At 37.3% G+C, this 25786-nt stretch overlaps 1 long non-coding RNA gene across 1 annotated transcript in view; it reads right to left on the bottom strand.

The window, feature by feature from the left end:
- Window positions 1–800: 800 nt before the first annotated feature.
- The window catches only part of LOC136792875 (uncharacterized), a 77979-nt gene continuing 52993 nt past the window's right edge, over window positions 801–25786 (bottom strand). Inside the window, exons 2-3 of the long non-coding RNA XR_010837429.1 lie at window positions 1203–1344; window positions 801–946 (exon numbers count right to left, since the gene is read on the bottom strand). This is a non-coding gene — a long non-coding RNA (uncharacterized lncRNA). The remainder of the gene's footprint in view (window positions 947–1202; window positions 1345–25786) is intronic.

Raw genomic sequence — 25786 nt, 5'->3', positions numbered from 1 at the left:
CTATTCCCTTTAAGTGTGTGTTTTTCCATCTCCCCACACCAGGACCCTTGCCCCACAGCAGAGCAGTGCTGAAACAAGTGCCCACAGCTCTGCTCAGACACAGCATATGGTGCAAGTCCCCTTGTTCCTCACAGCCAATCACTGCCCACAGACTCTGCTGCTCCCACCCTGCTGTGGAATCACTTCACAGGGTAGGCAGGGTCCACATGGCCTCTTGGTGTGTAGTGAGGGGTGAGCTGTGGTGGCTTTTGCTGTTAGAGATCTGGACTTCTTCTGAGGCAGTGCCTGAGTAAGCTGCAACAGTAGTTGCGCTGGAACACCCCGGCTCTGCCCCAGTACAGGTCACCTCTGTGTCTTAGTCAAGTCTTTTCCCCTGTTGTGGCCACCCCAGATCCTGTGCCATGCTGTGATGTGGAGTGAGTGGGGCCAGAGCATTCACTCAGCTTGGGCTGGGGTGTGCAGTGAGGCAGTTGTGAAAAACCCAGCAGCTGCTAGAGCAGACCTCTCTCAGCCCTGCCTCAGTGGCAAGCCTGCACAGGCATGTTCCTCATGAGTGGAGCCCAGGCTTCCCACAGCCCTTCTATTAGTCCCAGCAGTTCTCCAACCAGCCAACGGGGCTTGTGTCCCCCGAGTAGGAACCCAGGACTGAGATGTCCAATCTGTGAATGGCTTACTCCCCAGGGAGCATGTCACCCTGTGTAATTTTTCTTTTCTTCTGAATCCCCTCCCAGGGGCAGAGGGCTGACCCACCCACTTTTCTTCCCTTACTACCTGGTTACGTGTGCATCTTACAGCCATGATTGTGTAGGAGTCCTTCTGTCAGTTTCCAGTTAGTTTTTAGTGAGAATTGTTCCACATGGAGATGCATTTTTGATGTGTTCATAGGGGGAGGTGAGCTCCATGTCCTCTTACTCGGCCATCTTGATCCAAACCCCCTTCAATGACTCTTCTCATTCCACAAAAGAATAACAACAAAAACAAAATTATGGCTACGTTTTTAAAAGATGGAGACAATCATAAGTCTTCTAGAGGCTTACAAAGATCATGGAAATTGAAATAATTGACTTGAGAATGGACAGGAACTAAGATATTGTTACCAAGCAGAGAACTGTATCCCTCCCTGACTGTGATGCCTTCATAACTATATAGGTTGCATTCAGAGGGCTTCAGAGGCATCAGCTGAAAATCTGGAGCACTTATACCTTTTTTAACATGGAACCTCTGTATCTTCAGCAGCTCCCTCATGACTATTGAAATCTCTGCTTAATTCTTTAGCTTGTCAGCAACTGCTTTCCACTTTGTTTCTTGGATTCTTGCTTATCCATGAGTAGCTAAGAAGCTGACCTAGAAGGTAAATTGCAAAAGAAGTGTCAGTTTTATCTTTCTCCAATTCCCCCCTCTCTTTTTTATTGACACTTTGAATCCTGGCTCCTTTGCCCAGTTAAGCTGCAGCAAGTTTCAGAATTTAAGACTTTTAGCTTATTTTGTCCACATCAAAAATAGGCAAATGTCTAAGAGGAAAACGGAGGCAATTGTGAGGCTCACCTCAAAGTGCTAGCCCTTATTCTGGGACCTTAGCCCCTTAGTGCTGGCTGCCTTGGTTGTTCTCTGATGCTTCTATCAGTTGATGTTATATTTTGTCCAGCTTTCAAAGATACTGTTTTCAGGGAAACTAGTATATAGGAAAGTACTCCATTATAACCAAAAGGTACAAACCTTCCAGTAGCTGGGTTTATTTAGAGGTCCTTGAAAAGAAGTAAATAATTCAGACTTTCTAATTGGGTTACACTATGGATGATAGAATCTTTCACCAAGATAGCAGATATAGGAAGAAGAAAATTTTGGAAAGGAAGCATGGAGGAGGTGTTAAATAGCTCATGTTTTGGTTCCTTTCGCTGGTATCAAGGTGAGTCACACATGTGAAGCGCACACACACACACACACAATTTGAAGCAAACATAATGATATACTTTGTGTGGAACACACACACACACACACACACACACACACACACACACAATTTGAAGCAAACATAATGATACACTTTATGTGGACCCTTCCTTCTGTTTATGCTATGGCAAATAGAGTTTTCCACAACTAATAAATCACTTTATTTCAAATGTTGTCAGGAAAATGGAAATATTCTACTCAGCCAAATTTGTGAAGGTTAAGGAATTTTCATATTATTCTGCCTCGAGTACAATTGTAGCTTCTCAGTTCTTCTAGGATGAATCTTGATGTGCCTTGGTTCAAAGTACTGGAATAGGTTATTTTCTGAGAGAAAAAGTGTAAATGGCATATTCGATGGCTTATCTACGTTATTTGTTCTTGACAGTCTCAGTTTAATTAAATTGATTTGGCAGAACAGAAATGCTAAAGCTCACAGAGCCTCGAAACAAAGATTTTTGAGCCTCTTTACTATTGCCTGATTCATGATCTTGTCTTTATTTTGCTAATTAGATAATAAATTTTATATCGCTATCTTCAAAACTCAGGCTGTTTGCTCAGGTTATCTGTAGTCTTCCCAATCTAAGTATTATCTTTTTGGCCAGAACTTAAAAATAAACAAATGAGTTTGGAAAGATTTTATGTAGTAAATTTGCCATATACTGAAGAGAGTTTGCAGAGGTCTAGGGGACAAATATCTTTTTCAAATGGATAACTGTTCCAAAGGTCATAAGGTATCTTTAAACTAATTAGATTGAAAAGCTTGATTCAGCAAATGCAGTTTACTTACTACAAACCACATTTGACCTCCTCCAAGTTTAGAAGTGATTTCCATCACTTGTGACATTAGTATGATACCTCTATAACTTTTCATGGATATAAGAGGGCAAACACTCAACCCTGGAGATGATCTGTTGTACATCTCTTTACAATCATTAGCAAATGCATAAAATTCCTGAGTGCTTTATTATAGAATGTACTTACCTTTAAACTCGCTTTTGTAAATGGGAATATTTCTCTTTCTTAATATCTAACGAGTGCACTTTCCAACCTTGGAGACAGATGACACCATTGTGACGATCACAAGCAAAGGGAATGTGTTTGTTTTCTTAATTAAATTTACCTTATAATTTTAAACCAAAGTCACACAATGTATATCGTATGTGGAACCTGGAAGTTCAATTAATCCGATAGTTAACCATCAAAAGTAATTATTTTTTTCAACATTATATGGATCTAATTTATCTTAAATATGTGACTAGAAGCAGATTTTAAAACGAAGGAGGTAAAATTAAGGAGAGGTGAGTAAATGGAGAAGTTTGTCCTAATGTATTTGTGGTTTAGCTAAGCATTTTTTTTTTTTTTTTTTGCGGTACGTGGGCCTCTCACTGTTGTGGCCTCTCCCGCTGCGGAGCACAGGCTCCGGACGCACAGGCTCAGCGGCCATGGCTCACGGGCCCAGCCTCTCCACGGCATGTGGGTTCTTCCCGGACCGGGGCACGAACCCGTGTCCCCTGCATCAGCAGGCAGACTCTCAACCACTGCGCCACCAGGGAAGCCCGAGCTAAGCTATTTTATTTCAGCTCAAATTCCAGCGTATTACATAAGCCATGGAAAAGTGTATTATATATTGGGAGAATGCAAATCACGCGAGGTGGCTGGCTGGCTCACAGTGATCCATCCCCTCTTCTCTATGAATGGCGAGATAATTCCAGAGTGCCATCACCTCAACCCTGAAGTCCATAGATACTTGCTTGACTCAGGCCAAGTTGATTCACCACTCCTATGGGAATTTAAACTTCAGTGGACCTAAAATTGACGTAAAGTCACTGACACTGAGTCACCTGCACTCAAGGAAAAAGAAGTGGCCCCTGAAATCCTACTATTCTAGTACAAAAAGAGCCCTAAGACTCAGTTATTATCTGTTCCCTTAATTCTATTAGCTACTCCAATATATTTCTCATAAATTGCTTATTCCAAAGCCTCATATGCAACCAGTAGGAATTCAACTCTGAAACTGATACAAGTGTAGCAGGATGTTTTCTCTTTTGCTTACTTTCATACATGTGATTAAAAAGCAAGAATTCAACCAAATAAGTTTGAAGATTCCATTTGGCTTTATTCAACAATTCATGAATGGGCAGGGCTTCCCTGATGGCACAGTGGTTAAGAATCCGCCTGCCAATACAAGGGACATGGCTTCAAGCCCTGGTCCGGGAAGATCTCACATGCCACAGAGCAACTAAGCCCATGCACCACAACTACTGAGCCTGCACTCTAGAGCCTATGAGCCACAACTGCTGAGCCCACATGACACAGCTACTGAAGCCTGCGCATCTAGAGCCCGTGCTCCACGACAAGAGAAGCCACTGCAATGAGAAGCCCACACACCGCAACGAAGAGTAGCGCCTGCTCACTGCAAGTAGAGAAAGCCTGAGCAGCAATGAAGACCCTGCACAGCCAAAAATAAATAAAAATAATAAAGTTCCCTTTAAAAAAAAATACTTCATCAATAGGCAGCATCCCATCTCGCAGCTAGAAGGGTGCTCCAAGGAGCCATACAAAATAAAAGGCTTTTATAGAAAGGAGGTTAGGGAAAGGAAGTCATTAGCAAAAGAAAAAAAAGATTAAGGATTCTTTTTAGGTCAGGACATCTTCTTTGACAAAGGGGTGGGGAACGGAGCAGCATGGGTTTTATGCCCATTATTATCTCTTCTTCCTCTAGGGGACAGAGGGGACCCACATGACAGCTTACCTCACTGGTGCAGACCAGAAAATTCCATACTGGTTAAGCTTGCATTTCCGGTGAAGGTTGAAACTGCAATTAATATACGTATAAAAAAATCTCTGCTTAGTATCATGGGCTTTATCACAAATGACATCATCTTGGGCCTGTGGTTTCTCTCTAACAATTTTTCCTTTTTCATCAGACTCTTAGCCTGAGAGATGTGATCAAAATTTAAGTCATTCGTGTCACTCTCAGCTATGGCTTTGCAGTTTTGTTGATCTTTGATCTGTAGGCCATGATGATTTTGCTAAATCCCTGTGACATTCACAGGTTATGGTTCCAGGTTTATAATTCTTAAGTTGGTTACTGCCTTTGCTTCTTTTCCAATGTTCCAGTCGTAGGAAGATCTTTTCCCTGCTGGTCAGCAGCTGTGAACATGCACTTAAAGCTTTTGAGAGGATAGAACACACCAGGGGATTATTATGATTGCAATAAGCAGGATGTTGAGAAGGAAAAAATTGTTTTTCTACAATTCTAGGTTCTTCTGGCTGGTCTAAGAATCAAACTGACATGAGACACTTTTCATAGGAGGAAATCAAACAGTTTAGTAACATGTATACATGGGAGAGACTCAAGAAAACTGAGTATCTCTCCAAAATGTCAGAAGCCCTCACCTTAAATACCAACTTCAGGTAAAGACTAAAGAGGATGTTGGGGGTACTAGTGTGGGACTTCAAAGCGGGGGAGGACAATTCACATGGAGATGGAAAAGCAAATGTTTGGTAAACAAATGTTTGCTGGGCCATGCAGAGATTATGGGACACAGGAATTTTAACAAACATACTTTGCTAGGTTCCTCCCTTTCTACCATACCTAGTTTATGTTCTTCTATAATTATCTAAGGTGATAGCTCCCTTCCCTCTAACTAAATCCTTTTAAACAGTTAATGGGAAGATCAAAGGTTCTTCCTGAGTCTTTTGGGGCTTGATTGTTTTCAGCTCAAAACAATCTACATGTCAAAAAGAAACATTTTGGGGTGGCAGGCAAATTTTGCTCACCTACAAGTAATTCCCAATGTTTGGAACATCCTTCTGGTTGCTAGATGGAATGGTGCCTGATTCAAGAATCATTGAAAAAGTAAGTTAGCTCTTCAGATTTATACAATTGATTTTTTTTTTAACACATACATCACTCACTCATAGAGAGGCAGGATAATATGATGAAGGATAGAGGTTTCTGTGATCTAGTTTTGGCTCCAAAATTTATTTAACTTTGTGACCTTGGACAATACATAATTTTTCTATGTCTGAATTTCCTCACTGTAAAATAGGACAATAATTCCATATACCTAATATAATTGTTGCAATTAAATGAGCTAACATCACTAAAGTGTTAGATTTAAACCTGGCACATAGAAAACAATATAAGGGTGTTCTGTATTATTATTTCATAGCAATGAAACAAGAGGGAAGGGGGCAGGGCACAACCTTTGAAAGAACGACATAGGCATAGGACATGACAAAAACTGGTTAGAACCAACTAGGTCCAAGATGGTGGAATATTCAACTTCCAGTGGATCTTGAGCCTCATCATATGCTCCTTGTAATACATTAGTATGCTAAATGACACACGCACCAGTGCCATGACGATTCTGAGGCTAACCATAAAAAGCCAAAAAGTGGGCAGTGGCCCAATTTCTGGAAATCTCTGCCCCTTCCCCAAAATAGTTGAAATAATCCTCCCCCTCATTAGCCTATGAAATTACCCAGCCCATAAAAATAACCATACCATATTTCAATCTCTCACCTTCTGAGATGGCCCACACTCTGTCTGTGGAGTGTGTTTCTCTCTAAATAAATCCACTTCTTACTTATCACTTTGTCTCTCACTGAAATCTTTCTGTGATGAGACGTCAAGAACCTGAGCTTCATTAAGTCCTGAGACCAGGTGTGTTATCTCAATTAAAAGACCATGGGTTCAAGTCCCCATCTGAGTTACACAGTTTCAGCCACTGAGTCATAGGTACTACAGTTTGGAGAAAAAAAAAAAGGGATTCAGAGCTGGGGGCAGGTCAAAAAGCAAAAGACAGTAGAGAAAGACTAACTGTTAGGGTCTGGGGCAGATAATGCAATAGAATTTCCACAGAGGATTGCTTATTATAGCTGAGCCTCTTTTGAAAAGCCATGTATTTGTGTCCAAAAGCAGGTCCATTTTTAAAGAATATAGAGTCTAGGGCTTCCCTGGTGGCGCAGTGGTTGAGAATCCGCCTGCCGATGCAGGGGACACGGGTTCGTGCCCCGGTCTGGGAAGATCCCACATGCCGCAGAGCGGCTGGGCCCGTGAGCCATGGCCGCTGAGCCTGTGCGTCCGGAGCCTGTGCTCCGCAACGGGAGAGGCCACAACAGTGAGAGGCCCGCGTACCACCAAAAAAAAAATAAAAAAATTTAAAAAAAAATAAAGAATATAGAGTCTAAAATTCTTTTTTCATGCAGTGACATTGAAAAAGAAAATAATGATTTTTATACTGAATGAAAATTAAATCTATGAATTAATGAACATTAAGTGATACTATGTGTGTCTTGGCTACTTAAGTTCCTTCATTTTCTTAAAGAAAATAAAGATATGTTTGAACGAACTTACATAGGATCATGGCGTGATGAAATTATGCCAAATAACAGAAAGAATTCCTTAACAAAAATATTAATAAAAGGAAAAATAGTGAATGACTCAGGAAAAATTAAACTGTAGATTAGTGCCTAACCCTTCTTTATGAAGAAAATAATTATTTGGGGGACTTCCCTGGTGGCACAGTGGTTAAGACTCTGCACTCCCAATTCAGGGGGCCCCAGTTCGACCCCTGGTCAGAGAAGTAGATCCCACATGCATGGCACAACTAAGAGTTCACATGCCACAACTAAGGAGCCCACCTGCCTCAACTAAGACTCAGTGCAACCAAATAAATAAATTTTTTTTAAAAAAAGAATTATTTTAAAACTTAAAAATGTTTTCATTTAATGAAATAGAGACCTGTAAAATAAAAGATTTATTGTTTCACTTTATGTTCTGTGGTTAAAAGCTAGGATAAAACACCTCAGGCGTTATTAATAAAATGTCATCATTTAATGCATTAAAAAAGTGTCATGTTGGCTATGTTGGATAAGTTTTCTGAGGTTAGAGGAAATTAATCTTTTTTTATATTAAAATAATGAAAATATATATAAAAGTATGACCCCTATTCTCATACAATTTAAATTCATTGGAGAGACATATATGCAAGTAAACAATTACAACAAATAGTAAGGGTTGTAATGGAGTTAAGTAGAAGATGAAGTGGAAAAGAGAGAAAAGCATTCCTGAGTCTTTATTTTTTATTTTTATTTATTTATTTATTTTAGCCAATCTCCTGGAGCCGTTTTTTGTGGTTTTTTTTGAAACTGTCACAACATTGGTTTATTTATTTTATTTTATTTTATTTTATTTTATTTTATTTATTTTATTTTTGGCTGCATTGGGTCTTCGTTGCTGTGCACGGGCTTTCTCTAGTTGTGGCGAGCAGGGACTACTCTTTGTTGCGGTACGCAGGCTTCTCATTGCGGTGGCTTCTCGTTGTGGAGCACGAGCTCTAGGCGCACGGGCTTCAGTAGTTGTGACACGCGGGCTTCGCAGTTGTGGCTCGTGGGCTCTAGAGCACAGGCTCAGTAGTTGTGGTGCATAGGCTTAGTTACTCTGTGGCATGTGGGATCTTCCCAGACCAAGGCTCGAACCTGTGTCCCCTGCATTGGCAGGCAGATTCTTAACCACTGTGCCACCAGGGAAGTCCCTATTTTTTATTTTTAATTGCATAATATTTTATTAATTTTTCCTTCTTTATTCTTTTTTTTATTTTCTTCAAGTTTTATGCTTGACTCTTTCATGAGGGTCAGGGAAGACCACAGAGAGGGGTGACACTGGAACCCACGTTAGGTGAAGAGCACAATGTGAAAACATGACAGAGCATTTCATCTCTAAGGAACTAAAAATAGTATGGTTTCTGCAGCTTAAAGCATCAAAGAAAATGCCTAAGGAAAAAACTGGACAAGTAAGTAGGGACCAAATCATGAAGGAACTATGCTATGCCCAGGAGGCGTTTTATCTTACAGTGAAGATACACAAATTGAAGAATTTTGCAGTTTCACAATGCTTGGGAAATATATCATTATTTGTAGTGTTGACTAAAAAAAATTCACAACATCAAAGTTGAGAGTTATGTTTTATTCGGCAGGAATTTTTAGGACTTCAAGCCCAGGAGGCAGCATCCCAGGTAACGGTTCCAAGGAGGCAGGAGGTGAGGGGGGAGCTAGGATATATAGGAGTTTTGCAACAAAAGGAACAAAAGATTACTGTTAATTAAAGAAAACTAGAAATCTCAAGTTAAGGAATTTAGTGCTTTTCTATGTATAGGAAGATGCAAGAGTCTGGGCTCACTGAAATAATTCCTTTAATATGCACGTCAGCTCTCTGGGGCCTGCATTCTTTATTTGCATATCCTGAGTTCCTCAGGGCTCACCTGCTCACCATTGGAGGGCTGCAAGTGCTGATGACTCTGACATCCTTTGTTTACTGATAGGGCAGGCGATATTCCATTTCTCAGTAGGATCAGGTTATAAGTCATTACTATTACATGGTGTGATACTGTGGTTTATCAGAAATGTATATATTTGATCATTCAGTTTATCATAAAGTTTAAGTAGCAGTAGGTGAAGAGGGAGAAATAATCAAAGTAGTAGAAGAGTATTAAAATGTTTGTAATGGTTTTTTAGGACAAATGAGTTGTTTCTTTAAATCTATTTCTATCCCACACTGGCTTCTCCAAACAATAGGCATATTTTGTTGGAACTATTGCTATATTTGTTCTATAGATGCTACACCAAATATAAGTGCTGTGACAGAGTTTGTTACCAAACCAAACTTGGGTCTGCTTACCTGTATGCAGTAAAGCCAATCTACTGACGCGGAGTTGTGGTGAAGGAAAATGCAGCATTTATTGTAAAGGTGCCAGTACAAGGAGGACAGGTGGCTTGTGCTCTAAAACCCCAAACTTCCCAAAGAGTTTCAGCAAAGCATTTTTAAAAGCAAGGTTAGGAGGCTTCCCTGGTGGCGCAATGGTTGGGAGTTCGCCTACCGATGCTAGGGGATGCGGGTTCATGCCCCGGTCCGGGAAGATCCCACATGCCACGGAGCGGCTGGGCCCGTGAGCCATGGCCGCTGAGCCTGCGCGTCCGGAGCCTGTGCTCCGCAATGGGAGAGGCCACAGCAGTGAGAGGCCTGCGTACCGTGGGGAAAAAAAAAAAAAAAAAACTTAGTCACTATTTTGGGCTTTCCTGGTGGTGCAGTGGTTGAGAGTCCGCCTGCCGATGCAGGGGACATGGGTTCGTGCCCCAGTCTGGGAAGATCCCGCATGCCGCGGAGCAGCCGGGCCCGTGAGCTGTGGCCGCTGAGCCTGCGCGTCCGGAGCCTGTGCTCCGCAACGGGAGGGGCCGCAGCGGTGAGAGGCTCTCGTACCGCAAAAAAAAAAAAAAAAAAAAGCAAGGTTAGGGAGTGGCATACCAGGGTACATGATCGCTCGTGCACAATTCTGATTGGTTGACAGTGATCAGTCCTTGGGCTCCAGAAGGTCTGGGGGCTACCTGCTCCTGATCATCAAGTAGTTAATTTCTTCCCTTTGGTGGTGGTTTTAGCATGTGAAAAACTCAGGAAATGTGCATCAGATACTGTTGTCTTGGTACACACTTCAGAGAGGAGCTAAAGCAGAGGATATGGGGGAGGGATCCGTCCTGGGAAGGCCCCGTAGTGTTCTGCTCAGTTACAGTATGGTTATTTTGCTGTAAGGGATCCGTGTTTGAAGACCAGGGCTGTTGTGATTTATAAGAAATGTATAAATATATTTTCATTCAGATAACCAAAGTATGCTTCTCATATATATTTGGGCTTCATACACAGATCCTGGTTCACAGTTCCCCAAACCCTTGGAATTTGACAAGAGCAACGGGAGCATGTCTTAATATTTGGTCTCTTGTCCTCAGTTCCTGAAAACACTTCAGAGCCATAAATGGGTGTGTTGTTATTCATAACTCATATTAGTGAAAGTGACTTTTGGGAAGCGCTTAAGGATGGGGGCTGGTTGTCAGGAGAACCAGACATTTAACAGAAGGTTAATAACTAAAGGCCCAGAGATTGGATAAATTTTCCTCTCATTTCTAGGAGATAGGAAGCACTTGTTATTATGTGTATACTACGCTTTTTTCTGTTTGGATGATATAAGCATTTAGATGAATAAGCATTAATTAGTATGTTATCTGGGAAATTTTAATGAAAGAGGTGGATTTATAAAAGATCAACTAATATTATTTTACTTAACTGTAACCTGTCTACTATACAGCAAAATGCAGTGAAAAACTGAGAATTTTTAAAATATGTAGAGGTAAAAATTCATTTGTTTTGCTTGAATTATAAAGCTCAAAATTCAATTCTCCACCTGAATTTTTATGATGATTCTGTTGAAAAGTGGGAGAAGGCAATGTTCAGTCAATTCAAGTCAGAAGATTGAAAAAGAAAAAAATCCTATTTGTGTGCTAATTCCTAGGGCGTATAAAGTAGCATTGTCATATTTGGTCCCATTCACTAATAGCCTGAACTAAAAATGAAATCATCATTTTTATTTTCTCAAAAAATAGAAATGTTTCATAAGAGACCATAGTCCCAAAGTTAAACTATTCTGACTTCATAATATAGTCAAACACCTTGAGGCTATTAGTGACACATAACTCTCATAACCCATAAAGTATATTGCTCTCATAAAGATAAAGGTTACAGTTAGTAGGTTGCCTCTTTAGTAATGTGCTCAAATGTTACTATAGCAACTCATCTATGCAAATCATGATGGGTGTTTCCTCACAACTCTCAGAGGGTTGAAATAAGGGAGGAAATAAAGCAAATGGAAGATTCCTTGGGTCTCCTCAGTAGTCAGTATTACTCTTTTGCTGGGTAATCACTAAATATCTGTAATACACAAATTTATTTATCCACAGGGTTGTGTTATGACTACTGGAATTATTTTTCCTCTAATGATGTGAATTACATAGCAGCTCTATTAAATTATTCTCAGACAACTTGTTAATTGTTTTTCCCATTCATCCAGCTCCCATAGAGAAATGAGATCTGACCAAACAATATGATATTAGAATTTTAACGACAAATGGCAAATCCTAGAGTAGTAAAAAGAACATGGATTCTACAACTAGCATCTGGGTCTAAATCATGGATCTACAAACTGCCACATACATGATCCTATACACATTATTCAAATTATCTAGACCTCAGTCTTCTACACTTTAGAATGGCAATAATAGTGAGGATTTCATAAATTTGTGTGAAACATCTAGCATATTGGTTGGAATATAGTAGGAACACAACAAATTCTAGTTAATACTATTATTATCACAATGAATTTTCAAGGGGCACATGTATCTAGAAGCATCACTGCTTTGAAAATGAACAATAAAGTTATACACTATCTTATCCTGGGGGACATAATTTAATGAAGAGTAAAACATTACTTCAGTCCAGTTGAAATCTGCACATGTTGATAACTATAGCACAGCCCTTGCTAACATTGATTCAATTTAAAAATTGTTCATGTCTACCTGCAAATACATAAATATATGTGTATATCTGTGTGTATTTATATACACATGACACATATATGTGTATGTTTGTGTCTATATATGTATGTACATAATTGTATACTGTTGGCCCTTGAACAATGCAGGGGCAGGGGTGATGACCCCTGCACAGTTGAAAATCTGCATTTAATTTTACAGTTGCCTCTCCCATATCCCTAGTTCCACATCCCAGGATTCAACCAACCACAGATCTTGTAGTACTATAGATAGCATGTATTTATTGAAAAAAATTTGCGTGTAAGTGAACCGACGCAGTTCAAACCCCTGTTGTTCAAGGGTCCTTTGTATATGTGTGTATATATGTGTGTATGTGTGTATACATGTATATATTATATTTATGTGTAGATATGTACACACACACCCATCATGTGATGTCAAGTTCCTTCCTAAGAGCTCTCCAAGGTACTGACCACAGACTTACTCTATCCTCTACTTGTCCCTCTTCTCTGTTACAAATACCTAGTCAAGTGGTAAGGGCAGCCCCAGGACTAACACTGTTCTACAGAGAAACCTCACTGTCAGCACCTCTCTTCCCACAGACATTATACCAAGATGTCATAGAAACAGACTGAAAACCTCTGGAAGTATTGTCCAAAGTCTTTTGTAATAAGTGCACACAAAAATGTTCCTATCAAAATAGCCACAGATGAACTAGTATTCATATAAAGAATTGATTTTTTATCTCAGAATTATATCACTCGCCTCTATTGTGGGAGTAATTGACTATTAGTCAAAAATCTATTGGACCCCATTCAATAAAAAAGAAATGTCTTCGGATTTACTTTTCATTAGTGATTAAATATAAATATTTTCATTTATTGAAAACCTTACTGAATCCATAAGAGTGACCTCATCCCTACATATATCATCAGGTAAAAATGAGCCTAAATGAAGTCTGTCACAAGAAGTGGATCCAGGAATAAATGCAAAAATATAGTCCAAATCATCCTAGTCTGGAATAATTCAAACACCTTCATAAATCAGACATTACAATGTTGGGAATGAAAATGCAAATTCCTACTGTACGAAAGACAGACCTTCACCCTTGTATATCTTTCAGCTTAAAAAATTCTCTTAGAGTGTCCTGCATATGGTAAAACCTTATCAAATACTTGTGACTCAGTAGTACTAGTATTAGGATACCAACCTCCTGTTATTTCCCTAATGTATCTTCTCTACATGAGTTAACTATAGTGAGAGACCAGTAAATATGAACTGCAACTTATCTTAGTTTTCCTTTTATTCTTACAAGAAATATTATTTCTAAATAGTTCTAGTATGTTTTTAAAAGTTTATAAGACTGTATGTAAAAGCATCCAAAACTATTTGAAAGTCAATTTAAATGAGATACATTGAAGATCAAAGAATGCCTTCATGTTTCCCTTAAATAACAGAGGTTTTGAGAGTTTCCTTGAAGCTACCATCTTACACTTATTTCCCATTTTCTAGAAGTGCAATTCTGCAATGAAAAACCATGGGGAAAGGCTTTAAAGCAGTATGGTGAATGGGCTGTTGGTCCATGTTAACTGTTCAGCACAGTCCATAAAATGCATTTTTCCTGATGCCGCTGAATTGCACTTATTTCCTGAGAGAATGCATGAGGTCAAATTCATTATGGTAAAATGGAATCTAAAATAAAAGCTCTATTATCAAAAGTCACTGCTCTACTTATTCATGGCATGGTTCAGACTGCTACCAGCCTTCACAAATGAAGCAGAAGTTAGATGGTCACCTCTATAACATGATCATGAGCTAAAATATACCCCATGGTATTTCAGAGTTACTAAATAGCAGCTGACAGGATCCACGGCAATACTTCAGTGGAACAGTTTGCAAAGATTTTCAAAAGCATTCGTTATTAACTCATGGGGATTTTGCTACCATGTAGGAAGAGTATTCTGGAGGCCATAATAAATTTACTTAGATGTAGTTTAAATAAACAAGAAATGTCATAAAAGACTCCATTTTACAACAATAGTACTAAGTTACATCATCATATAATCCGCTAAGAAATGTCGATTGTTTTCAAAAGCAGCTGCTTTCTAGTGGCCTAAACACAAGATCCACTATGCTACATCTCTTGTATAAACAGTGTCCTGCTTGTACAAGCACATTAAGCCCTGAAGACCAATGCTATGGACAATTTATTACAAAACTTCTGAAAGCATTCTTATCCCTGTGTTCAACATGGTATAATGTGATAACTCACTTTGAAACACTCAGAAAAATAATCCAAATGTTATAAATATGAAAAAAAGTAATAGTATTAATAGCCATCATTTTCAGAGTGGCTGCTATCTGTCAGGCAGTTTATACAGTCTTTCAAAAATGGGTATATTGTGCTCACATACTACAGATGATAAAGATGAGTGTCAGAAAATGTAAAGCAATTTGTGTAAGGTTGTTCAGAACCATGATTAAAGCCAGATCTCTTATGCTAAAAGGTTTCCACTATATCACACAATTGTTAGGAATGGCTTATAGTTATATTTGGCATTTACAAGAGAACTACATATATGGAAGGAAGGAAGGAAGAAAGGAAAGGGAAGGAGGGAGGGATGGAAAAGAATGAAATTTTTTAAAAAAACCTTTGACTACTGTAAAGAAATTCTATACATTTGTGTTTTAAGTCAATGCAAAGACAACTTAGATATCTATCATGAGATATAAAGTCTAATTGGGAAAAAATAGGATAACCCAGAAAAATAAATAGATATTTAGGTGATGTAAGTGCTGCACAGATGTGATAATGATAAAAAATAACACTTTTTGAGTGCTATGTGCCATGTCCTGGTCAAGGGCACTTTATTAAAACTGCATTATTCCATTTCATTTATAAAATAACCCATGGGCTAGGTATTAGCAATATGTCCATTTTACAGATGAAGAAACTCAGGCAGGGGGACCTGAGAAAACATTGCAGATATTACATGGATAGTTAGTAGCATATCCAGGATTTGAAACCCAGGCAGTATGATACAGAGACACCGCTCTAAATGTACTAGTCTGGCAGTCCATATCATTTGTTCTGTTACTGTGATACTTCCATTTGCTCAAGATTTAAAAGATGTTACTATATATAATGAGGTAAATAGCATTCAAAACAATGGCACTATTTTCCTCCACATTAATCATTATCTTTCTTTTTACTCTATCAAGAGATAGTCCCCTTGCTTTATTATCTATCTATCTATCTACATCTTATCATACCAAGAATATTGTGAACATCAGAGAAACAGGAGTAATATTCTTCCAGAGTTATGTTGTATTTATTTTTTCTCTTAGAAATAGTAATAAGTAGTAATAATATGGAATAGTAACTTTCCATACTGCTTTATAGCTACCAAAGTGCTTCCAAATATTCAACTTTTCTTACTCCTCACAATAATCTAATATTATTATCAGGCCATTTCACAAATTTAGGAATTCGGACTTAGAATAGGTAAGTGACTTACTCAACATACACACTAAGAGATGAAAGATTTTCAGCTGAAGACTTCTTACCTTGAAGCTCTTTCTAATATAACACTATGCTTTACAGCAATTTATACTCTTATAATTTAAAATTGTTTAGTTAAATCACTTATATTAAAAAAAGAAAAAATAAGAAAGACATCTTTGCTTCTGATAGACCTCCATCTGATCCGTGGCTAAAGCATTTGCCTACAAAAACAGGGATATATTTAAATTGATCATGGTATTGAAAATCAGGCTTGGAAATAACCAGTGCCTGTTTTTCCTGGGGCATATAAAAGTATAGAGTCCTATAAAAAGAAAAAAGAATGCTGGCTTCATGGTTTTATTACTAGGCTTAGGAAGCAAGATCTAAATAAAAATTTTTTGTAGGGGCTATAGCAAATGCTTTCTCCCTCATTCTTTTTTTTTAATTCAAAGCTAGTTTTACCATTTACATGTAGGAATGTTAATACAAAAGCTCATTTTAATTCAACAAGGTAGTAGTACAAGGCTTCATAAACCTTATTTCTACAACATTCTCTGAAGTGGAGTCATTCACACACTGCCCATGTGGTTCAAAACATGAGAAAGTGACAACGGTTCTTACCCATTTATATACACTGCTGTTTTATACTCTCTCAAGGCAAAGAGTATAGTGGGGAGCTTGGGTGTCCCTAATTACCAGTCTGTTTTTCAGCAACTTTAGGCCAAACTATGGCGATCCATTTGCAGCTAGGCAATAGCTTCCATTTTGCTACACAGTTTGAAAATGGCAGACCAAGTGGGACTTTGAATGCATTCTCCTAGTGGGAGAAAAGCAGCAAATGACCTGCTCCCCCTTTGACACCAGTAGCCTGGCAACCTCACACTCTAGTTTGGATTAAACAAGACTCTGTGGGATTGCAAGACTCTCCTCCTCTTTACTCCCTTCTTGTGAAGAGAAAATGAGATTCCTGTATTAAAAAGTACTTTGAAAGTATATTTATAGCATATCACTGAACAACTTCAAAGGGAAACTAACTCCATTTATATTTTAAAAGCAGAAACTTGTTTAACAGAGTCAATTCAATGAATACAGAAAAACTTGCCCTCTTCTCTTTGGTAAGACTTGGAACATATGATATATGTTTGTCTTTGATGTATATCTTTTTTGACATAATAATCAGAGTTTTAACATAACCTATAAACCCCATTTATATTCTAGATACCCTTTTCATTTTTTGTTTCCTTAGGGTTTTTTATTTTCTCTTCACTCTCAGAATTATAATTGTATCATCTTTCACTATTATTAAGGGACCAAGAAGATTGAAATTGTACCTACTTAATTTCCTCCCCCCAAATTTAACATCACAGCACATTATTATAATAAGAATTTACAGTGACCATCTGTATATTTCCTAAAAGAGAGGTTTTATATAGTACTATTTTATGCAATCACCCCAACTTTATCTGGGCATAACAACCAACATCCCATCACAGATGGCCAGTATGAGGAGAAGCAAGTGTATGAGAGTAGAACGATGTGTGTCCTTCTTTTTGGCTGCTCATCGGCTGAATCTCCTTCCAGTGATTGCAAAACCCCCACCTTATGAATGTCCTCATCTCACAGAATCTAAAAATGCCCCAAACACAAGTCTGAAGCTCCCAAACATATAGTTAGTAAACATGTGACCTAGGCTCACCAATCAAATGTACTGTCCCAAACTTTGAAGCAAGAGATAGTGAAACAAAAGTTGATGGAATAGCTGGAGGTAGTGATATTACCTGAGGTCAAGAGTTAGTGGTGTTGGTGGTACAGGCTTCCTGGACTAACAGGGCTGCAGGATGATTACCCTGACCATTTCTGGGTCATAGTTTTTCTAGCTGCATCATCCTCAGTCTATGTCTCCGTCTTTCCTGTTGATCCTGTGAGTACCAATATTCTCTTAATAACATTTGTTTCTGCTTAAATCGTTCAAGTTTTTGCCTGTTTTATTTCTGGTTTTGTGTATTTTTGAGAAACAACTCTAAACTTGCTTGACTCCGAGATTTTTTTTTTTTAAACTTCTGTTTAGGAGCCCTGTCTGTGCACTTGAGTCCCTTTGGTGAGCTTTTAATTTATAAGGGTCTAAAACACTAAATTAGACAGTAAGTGTTGTAGATGACCAACCACCCAGTATGATACTTCAAATATATCTAACTTCGAGCATTTAGGAATAAAAAATAAGACAAGTCCCTAAATTATAGATCTCATATATAAGAAAGAGATAAAAGAAAGGAAATCATTATCTTACAAGTAACTAATCCCTAAGGGCCTAAATCAAACCTTAACTACAAAAGGCCACATGACATGCTTTTCCTTAAATGAAGGGTGTTTAAGAATTTAGCTAAAGCAGGTTTGACTCTATAGCTCACCTGATTTCTGATTGAATACTGCATCTTTAAGAAGATCTCAACTTTTATACTTTTAAAAAATCATAATAAAGTCAAATGAGAAACATACTGGAGGGAAAGAGATTTGGTAGGGGTTAGGTTAAAATGAGTCTCTGTGGGCAAAAACACTATCATTTCTATGAAAGTAATTTTGAAACTAAATACTAGTTAAATAAGGATGAGCATTGCAGGGTAATAATATGTTGATACAGGAAATATGGTATATTCTTACAAAGAGGGAGCCAGTGGTTAATCCTACAACAGGAAAAAAAATCTTTAAAAAGTATCATTCATTCAACTCATTCTCTGATATTGGGAGAAAGTTTCATCCTTCAAAGTCATTATTCTGAGTATGCTATTTTTAACTCACTGAATATTTTCTAAATCTATTCCATTTAACCATACCAACATAAACCAGGAAGATTTATACATGGTCAAAAGATTTTTTCTGTATTCAGTTTAATATCACATTTGGTATATAATGCTCCTCTCATGCCAAGAAATGTATCTGTTTAGATTTGAGTACTCAATTCACCTACTTGAATAAGATTCTTAGCCTTATCTGTGTCTAATACATGATACTGGTTTTTCTTGTAAAATGTATTATTTTTTCATGAAATCGCCTTCAATATTCTTCAGATTTGCATTTTATAGGTAGTACATTTGAAATTGCAGATACCTCCAAAAATCTTAGAATAATCAATTTAGTGTACTAATCATTATCCTTTGAAAAGAAAAATCTACAGTGTAATGATGATATCTGCTGAAAAGTCAAAACTAGAAATCAATGATCAGTAATCTCCAAATAAAGAAGGATAGGTTTCTTTTTCCAAAAAAGTAGACCAAGTTATTTAAGGATTTTTATTTATCTGCTCTTCTTCTAGATGATTTTATATGAAGGTGAAGCCTAATTTATTCATGCTATATAAAATGTTTTCAGTGGACATTTTCTGTCTACTACTCTCAGACTTTACCTACCCAGGATAAGACATCTGTATTAAAATTTCAAAAATTAACACTTTAGGCACTGCCAAATTCACAAATAGGTGGGTTTCTTCTAATAAAATATTTGAGGAAAATTAGTCTTGAGGGAACTTACTTAAAGCTCACTGCCTGGTACTACACATTTCTTTAAAAGGATGAGAGAGACCAGAAAATGGAGACTTCAGCAGTGATGATGGCAAATTAGCAAGAAGCTTCATCTTTTCTAACTGCCTTAGATGATGTTTATTTGCAAGGGTGTACTCCAGAGAATTCTAGGAAACACTCCTCTCTCCTGCTTCTGGACAGGTACAGAGGGGAGAGGTTTGGACACTCATCTCGGTCAGCTGAATTATCAATAAATATCACTGGCTATTTTAAGTATAGAAAAAACCAATTTTGTGGCCATGAAACTGAAAATCCAGGCTGGAGAAAGAAATGGGGCTGTGGGGCGGTGTATAGGTTAAGGAGGTAAGAAGGAAAGATAGAGTTGCTAACCTCAAGCTACTCTCCTGGCCATATCCTGATTGGCTCTGAAGCTTCTGATCACAAAGGATAAATCTGGACTTAAGTTTAGCAAGTGATTAAAAAAAAAAGACCCCCAAAAACCCAGCTTCTACGTGCCAAGTTAGTTTCTATCTAGAATTTTTGATATGATAAATTTAAAGCACTAAAGTAAATTAGCATTTACTGTTAGCATTGCCATCTGTAAATTAAAAGATTTAGAAATACTACAACTTTCTTCTTTAATTGATGTGAAAAATCCTCAAGATAACATTCCTTGTTCATAGGTCTTGTGAGAAACAACCAAATCTCATGCTAAACTTCCTCATAATAAATAGTCACATCTTTTGCTAAATCCCCCTGATTCTTGTAAAGGAAAAAGATTAGTTTGAAATACAATCTCATAACGTTTCTTGACCAAGAAACATGTATACCACGTCCACAGGGACTGTTCCTAGGTTGTTTTGTGTACTCATATTTACTAAGTATTTATATTGTGTTGCTGGTTTGAACTTAGTTAAGATCAGTTCTTAAATGAAACAAATTACAAAACATGATGTAAATTACTTCTCTTTTTGAGAGGAAATACATCTTGCCTATTATTGGGGATTTTTAGGGTCTTACACCTTTCACTACCAAGATTCATATATGTGAACCTTTGTCAGTTGATTTCAAGACTAGCACACTGACAGCTTACAAAATTGTGTACATATGTATCCATTTTCTCTATGAGAAGAATGTGTTTCTCTTTTATAGCTATGATTCAATAATAAAGGCTATATAATTTGCCACATCAAACATCTTCTGGATCACCAAGGCTCTAGTTATTGCTTTAAAACAAATTGTTTCATAGATGAACAGTGCTCTCCTGTGATAAAAGAAAGGAACTGCTTGAATCGTAAAACAGGTAATTACTGTCTTTTTATAGCCAATGTTTCACCTCCTGTTTTCCTATAGTTATTAGTAGGATTATCTCCTATATGTATTATGCCCATTATCTCTCTGAGGAAGCCTTTCTTTTTCCTTTCCAAAGTGAACGTTATTATACTAATTATTTTATTCACATAATTGAAATTCTTCTAGCCCATTTTTACCCTTGTTTGAGTCATAATAGAAAAGATAGTTTGTGGAAAGAATAAATCTTTCTAGAACTGATCACATAAGTTTATGTTGGCAAATTGAAAGGTATGTTATTTGCAAAATTGTCCCATATAAGCCAATATGACCATGTAAAATTAGAACCTTGAATTGCTCACTTTGGTCAGCCTTATCTTTTATCAAAAAGTAAGAAAGATGTATGCCATAGCTTCAGGAAAAGAGCTTCTGAGGGTATTTGCCATTTTAAATGCCCACAATTTACAAAGCATCAAATAGCACTTATTCTCAAATAATTCCTATTTCTATTAAGAAACAGAGGTTTAGGCTTCCACCAACCGTGTTTTATATTCATGAAAGGAGCTTCCTGAGGCTTCTGGAAAACCACCATAATTTCCACTGACACATTCATCTAACAGTTGATGTCATTTTGGTGAGAAAAGGAGAGCAGCTAGGAAACTTGTTGCCTGTGAGCACTGATCCAGAACACACCACAAATAGGTTTGTCAGAGTAGCCTTCTTTCGGGAGAGTAAGCTCAATTGCTACATAATTGGACTCTGCCACCTAGACTAATGCCATACAGAAGAAGGCAACATGTGTGCCTCTCAACATGGTAGACATGTATCTGTCACATAAACATAGCATAGGATTTCTGAGAAAATCTTCTATCATATCTAAATTGATATATAGGTAGTTACTGTATAATTTGTACTATATATGGATAATATACCTATGTAAGTGTGTAAATGATATAAATATTTATTGTGGTGGGTTAGTATATGCCAGCTGTGAACACATTTGGGCCCTTCTCACCGCAGCTGATCACAAACACAGCTGGCAGACATTAGAGCGACCACCTGCCACTCACCTGCCGAAGCCACTGCTGCTAGTCCTAACAGCAGTGAAGCAGGGATCGATCTCCCAGGGAGAAAAGTCAGACCCTAGGGAAAAAAGCAATCGCAGGGAGGTGTACCAGAATTTGACTTGTGTACTTGAGTGTAAATCATGTTACTTGAGCAAAGAGAACACCAGTATCTAGGGAAAGAGCTTGAAGGACACACAAATATTAACCAGTTAAATCAATGCCATGGAAACATTTTGTTACCTGGGGTTTTTATGTAGACAAGTTGAATAACTTGTCTAAATTTGCTGTACCTGAAACTGCAAGGCAGTAATATCTCAGGTATCAGCAGTGATGGTAAAATTAGGGGTGAGGATATCAGAAGGAGGGGGTAGTGCCACTCACAAAATAAAATATCATGTTCTACCAATAATAATACTTTTTTTTCAAGTAGTGAAAACAAATTAAAACAAAACCTGGAAGATGCTTTCCAAAAAATAAAAATTCATCTAATCAATCCTGTTATGGTAGATAAGTTCACATCCTGATCCTCCTTACAGTTTGGAGAAATAAAAATCCACCTCTCCACTGCAACATACGTCCACTCCAAATTGCCTTGTGTTAACGATTGACAGGTGTAATAACAAAGTGATTATTGACAATATGACTCCTTGGCAGAGGTGTTTGTCCAGAGATGGCAATATGACCAAGTCAACAAAGCCCTTCTCTAAAATTTGGAACTGAAACTGATAAAGAGATAGCATGGGAACCTCAGAAACTCTTGACTGCTATTCCACCACCATCAGGAACAGAAAGTGGACTAGCTAATCTGGAGGGAGTGTAGGACAAAATCAAGGAGAGAAGGAAGCAGATGTTCAAAATGTGCTTAGGTGAAATAAAGATAATCTTGACTGCATTCAAATTATTGGTTTTAATAGTTCTTGGTCCTCACCTATATCCCACCTTAGGTTCGAGCACAGCATATGCCTCTTCTCATAAAGCCCCCATTTTTGCATAAGCTAGTGAAAATAGGTTTCTTGTGTTTGCAGCCAAAAGTTCTAACTAATGTACTGGCTAAGAATCCCAACAGTATGCTAGTTAACAATATGCTAGTTAACGTAAGGATCGTTCCTTGTATAATTCCATTTACATTAATGGCTTAATAAATATCAATATATATAGGTTACTCCACTTAGTGAGCTGAGCCATTGTAAAGATATTCTTTTGTTGTCATAAGCTCTCACGAAAAATAATTCCTTCAGGAATTATTGATGTGAAACAAGTAGTTCCAAATGACAACTCAAGTCAAGATTCAGATGCCTAGAATGAAATTAGATAAGCGGCAAACCTATGACAATTCTGCATGAAATATATGCATTCAAAAATATTCACTCATACACATTATGTATGTAAATAAAACTTAATTCTAAAGTGTGCTCTAGCAAATATCTGAATATTTGTAAGAGTTATTAAGCAATGCACTAGTTGTCCTCAAACTTACCAGTCACTCATCAGCCCGTGCCATCTTTCTTTTCCCTAGGGCTACCTCAGAAGTTCACCAAAGACAAGACTATTTGGAGATTTTATAGATTTTTCCTCTTTTTACACAGACACAAAGTCATGATTGGTAGAATAGGATCTAGAGGACAATACTACACATTAAGGAATCTCTGTGTGTGTGCATGTGTGTCTGTGTGCACCCACACATTCATACATGGGTGTATGTACTTATGTAGCATTAAGTACCCAAATTGAATAGTTAAAATTCTCAAAATGTCATAGTAGTTGTACATTTACATTTCACACACTAAAATCCTAATATTATCACTTAGGATAGGAAAATTGCAAACTAATAAGACTATCGTTACAATGAAATTTGGACAACAGCCTCTTAGGGGGAAAAATCAACTTGTCTTATGCATCTTTAGAGGAGATAGTGAGATGGTGTGACAAACTGGCAAGAGAAGAGTATTAAGAGAAAAGTAAGAGCTGGGTTTAGTCCAGATTCTTTCTTTAATATCTATGTTAACTTTGGTTCACTAAACTTATCTGAGCCTTGTTGTTTATATCTTTAAAATGGATGAAATAATACCTACCATTTAGAACTTCTTTAAGGATTAAATTTATTCCTTCATCCATTTAGCAACTATTAAGGAGTTTTCTTTTCCTGTCAGACATAAATATTTAATGAATGAATGGTGGAAGGAAAGAGAGATGAAAAGAAGGAAAGAGAGAAGAATAGAAGGAAAGAGAGAATAAAGGAAGGAGGAAAGGAAAGAAGGAGGGAAGGAAGGAAGGAAGCAAGGAAGGAAGGGAGGGAGGAAAGGAAGGAGTTGAATTACTTGTTCTGGATTTTATATGTTAGATTTTTATCAAACAAAAATTTTTGCCTGACTAAAACCTGCAACTAGAGATTACTTGGTAAAACAAGGAAAGTTATACACAACAGTAGTCTAATTTGTCATGTGAGGATGTTTTAAAGCCTTTGCTTCATATTAAAGCCAAAGGCAAAATGAAAGCACTATGCCTTTGTCTTGTTTGATGTTAAAGCAGGATCCTGGAGATACACAACTCAAAAATTCAGACAAAGAAATAAAGAGTAATGGGTTGTAATCAACTTGAATTAGTAAAATGATTACCTCTCTGTGCCACATTCCTTTGTTTCGAGAGCCTTTGTCAGCAAAATGTTTGTGACTCTTTTTATTACAAAAATCCATTTTTTTATTTGCATCCTTACTCCAGAACAGGGTAAGAAAAAACGACTTAAGAGTTTCAGTTATGCAAGATGAATAAGTTCTAGATATCTGCTGTGCAGCATAGTGCCTACAACAGACAAACAGCAAGGTCCTACTATATAGCACAGGGAACCATATTCAATATCCTATAATAAACAATAATGGAAATGAATCTGAAAAAGAATATATATATATATAATATATATATAAAACTGAATCGCTTTGCTGTACACCTGAAACTAACACATTGTATCGACTATACTTCAATTTTTAAAAGTTACAATAAAACTTTAGGCAAAAATGTTTAAGTAAATAAATAAAATGCGAAAAGGATAGATATGTCACGTGTTCCAATCACAACATGCACACACAAGAGCACAGGAATTTTTTGGAGGTGACAGATATGTTCAGTAACTTGATTGTGGTGATGGTATCACGGGTATATGCATATGTCCAAACACATCATGATGTATACAGGCGTACCTCATTTTATTGCACTTTGCAGATATTGTGCTTTTTACAAATTGAAGATTTGTGGCAACCCCACGTTGAGCAAGTCTATTGGCACCATTTTTCCAACAGCACTTGCTCACTTCGTGTCTCTGTGTCACATTTTGATAATTCTCACAATACCTCAAACATTTTCATTATTATTATATTTGTTATGGTGATCTGTGATCAGTGATCTTTGATGGTCTTACTACAACTCACTGAAGGCTTAGATAATGGTTAGTATTTTTTAGCAATAAAGTGTTTTTAATCAAGGTATGTACATTTTTAGGCATAATGTTATTGCACAGTTAGACTACAGAATAGTGTAAACATAATTTTTGTATTCACTGGAAAACCAAAAAATTCATGTGACTCGCTTTATGTCAGTATTTACTTTATTTCAGTGGTCTAGAACAAAACCCACACTATCTCCAAGGTATGCCTATACATTAAATGTGTACAATTTTTGGTATGTCAATTATACCTCTGTAGAGCTAAAAAAAATGTCAATAAAAGAATTGAAAGAAGAAGAAAAATAGAGGTTAACAGAATGTGTCTCTGTAGAAATGAGTATCTCTTCCTATACCTCCACACTGTTCAACAAATATTTGTAGAATAGGATAGGCACTCTGGTAAGGGCTGAGAATACAGAATTGAAGAAATGATTTTATCCCAACAAGAATTGCTCAGACAGTCTATTAGAGATACAGATCAGTAAGCATCTGGTCTGATGATCCATATGCTCTATTAGAATGAACAAAATTTGATAGACTCATAAATATAGCAGCGATTGGGTTTATGAGAAACGATACATGGAAAGCCTCACAAAGTACATTCAAGCTGGTGTTGAAGTATGAGGAAAAAAGGAGGTAT

Source organism: Kogia breviceps, chromosome 17 (genome assembly GCF_026419965.1).
Source record: "Kogia breviceps isolate mKogBre1 chromosome 17, mKogBre1 haplotype 1, whole genome shotgun sequence".
NCBI classification, from domain to species: domain Eukaryota; kingdom Metazoa; phylum Chordata; class Mammalia; order Artiodactyla; family Physeteridae; genus Kogia; species Kogia breviceps.
This window is presented reverse-complemented; position numbering and strand designations above follow the sequence as displayed.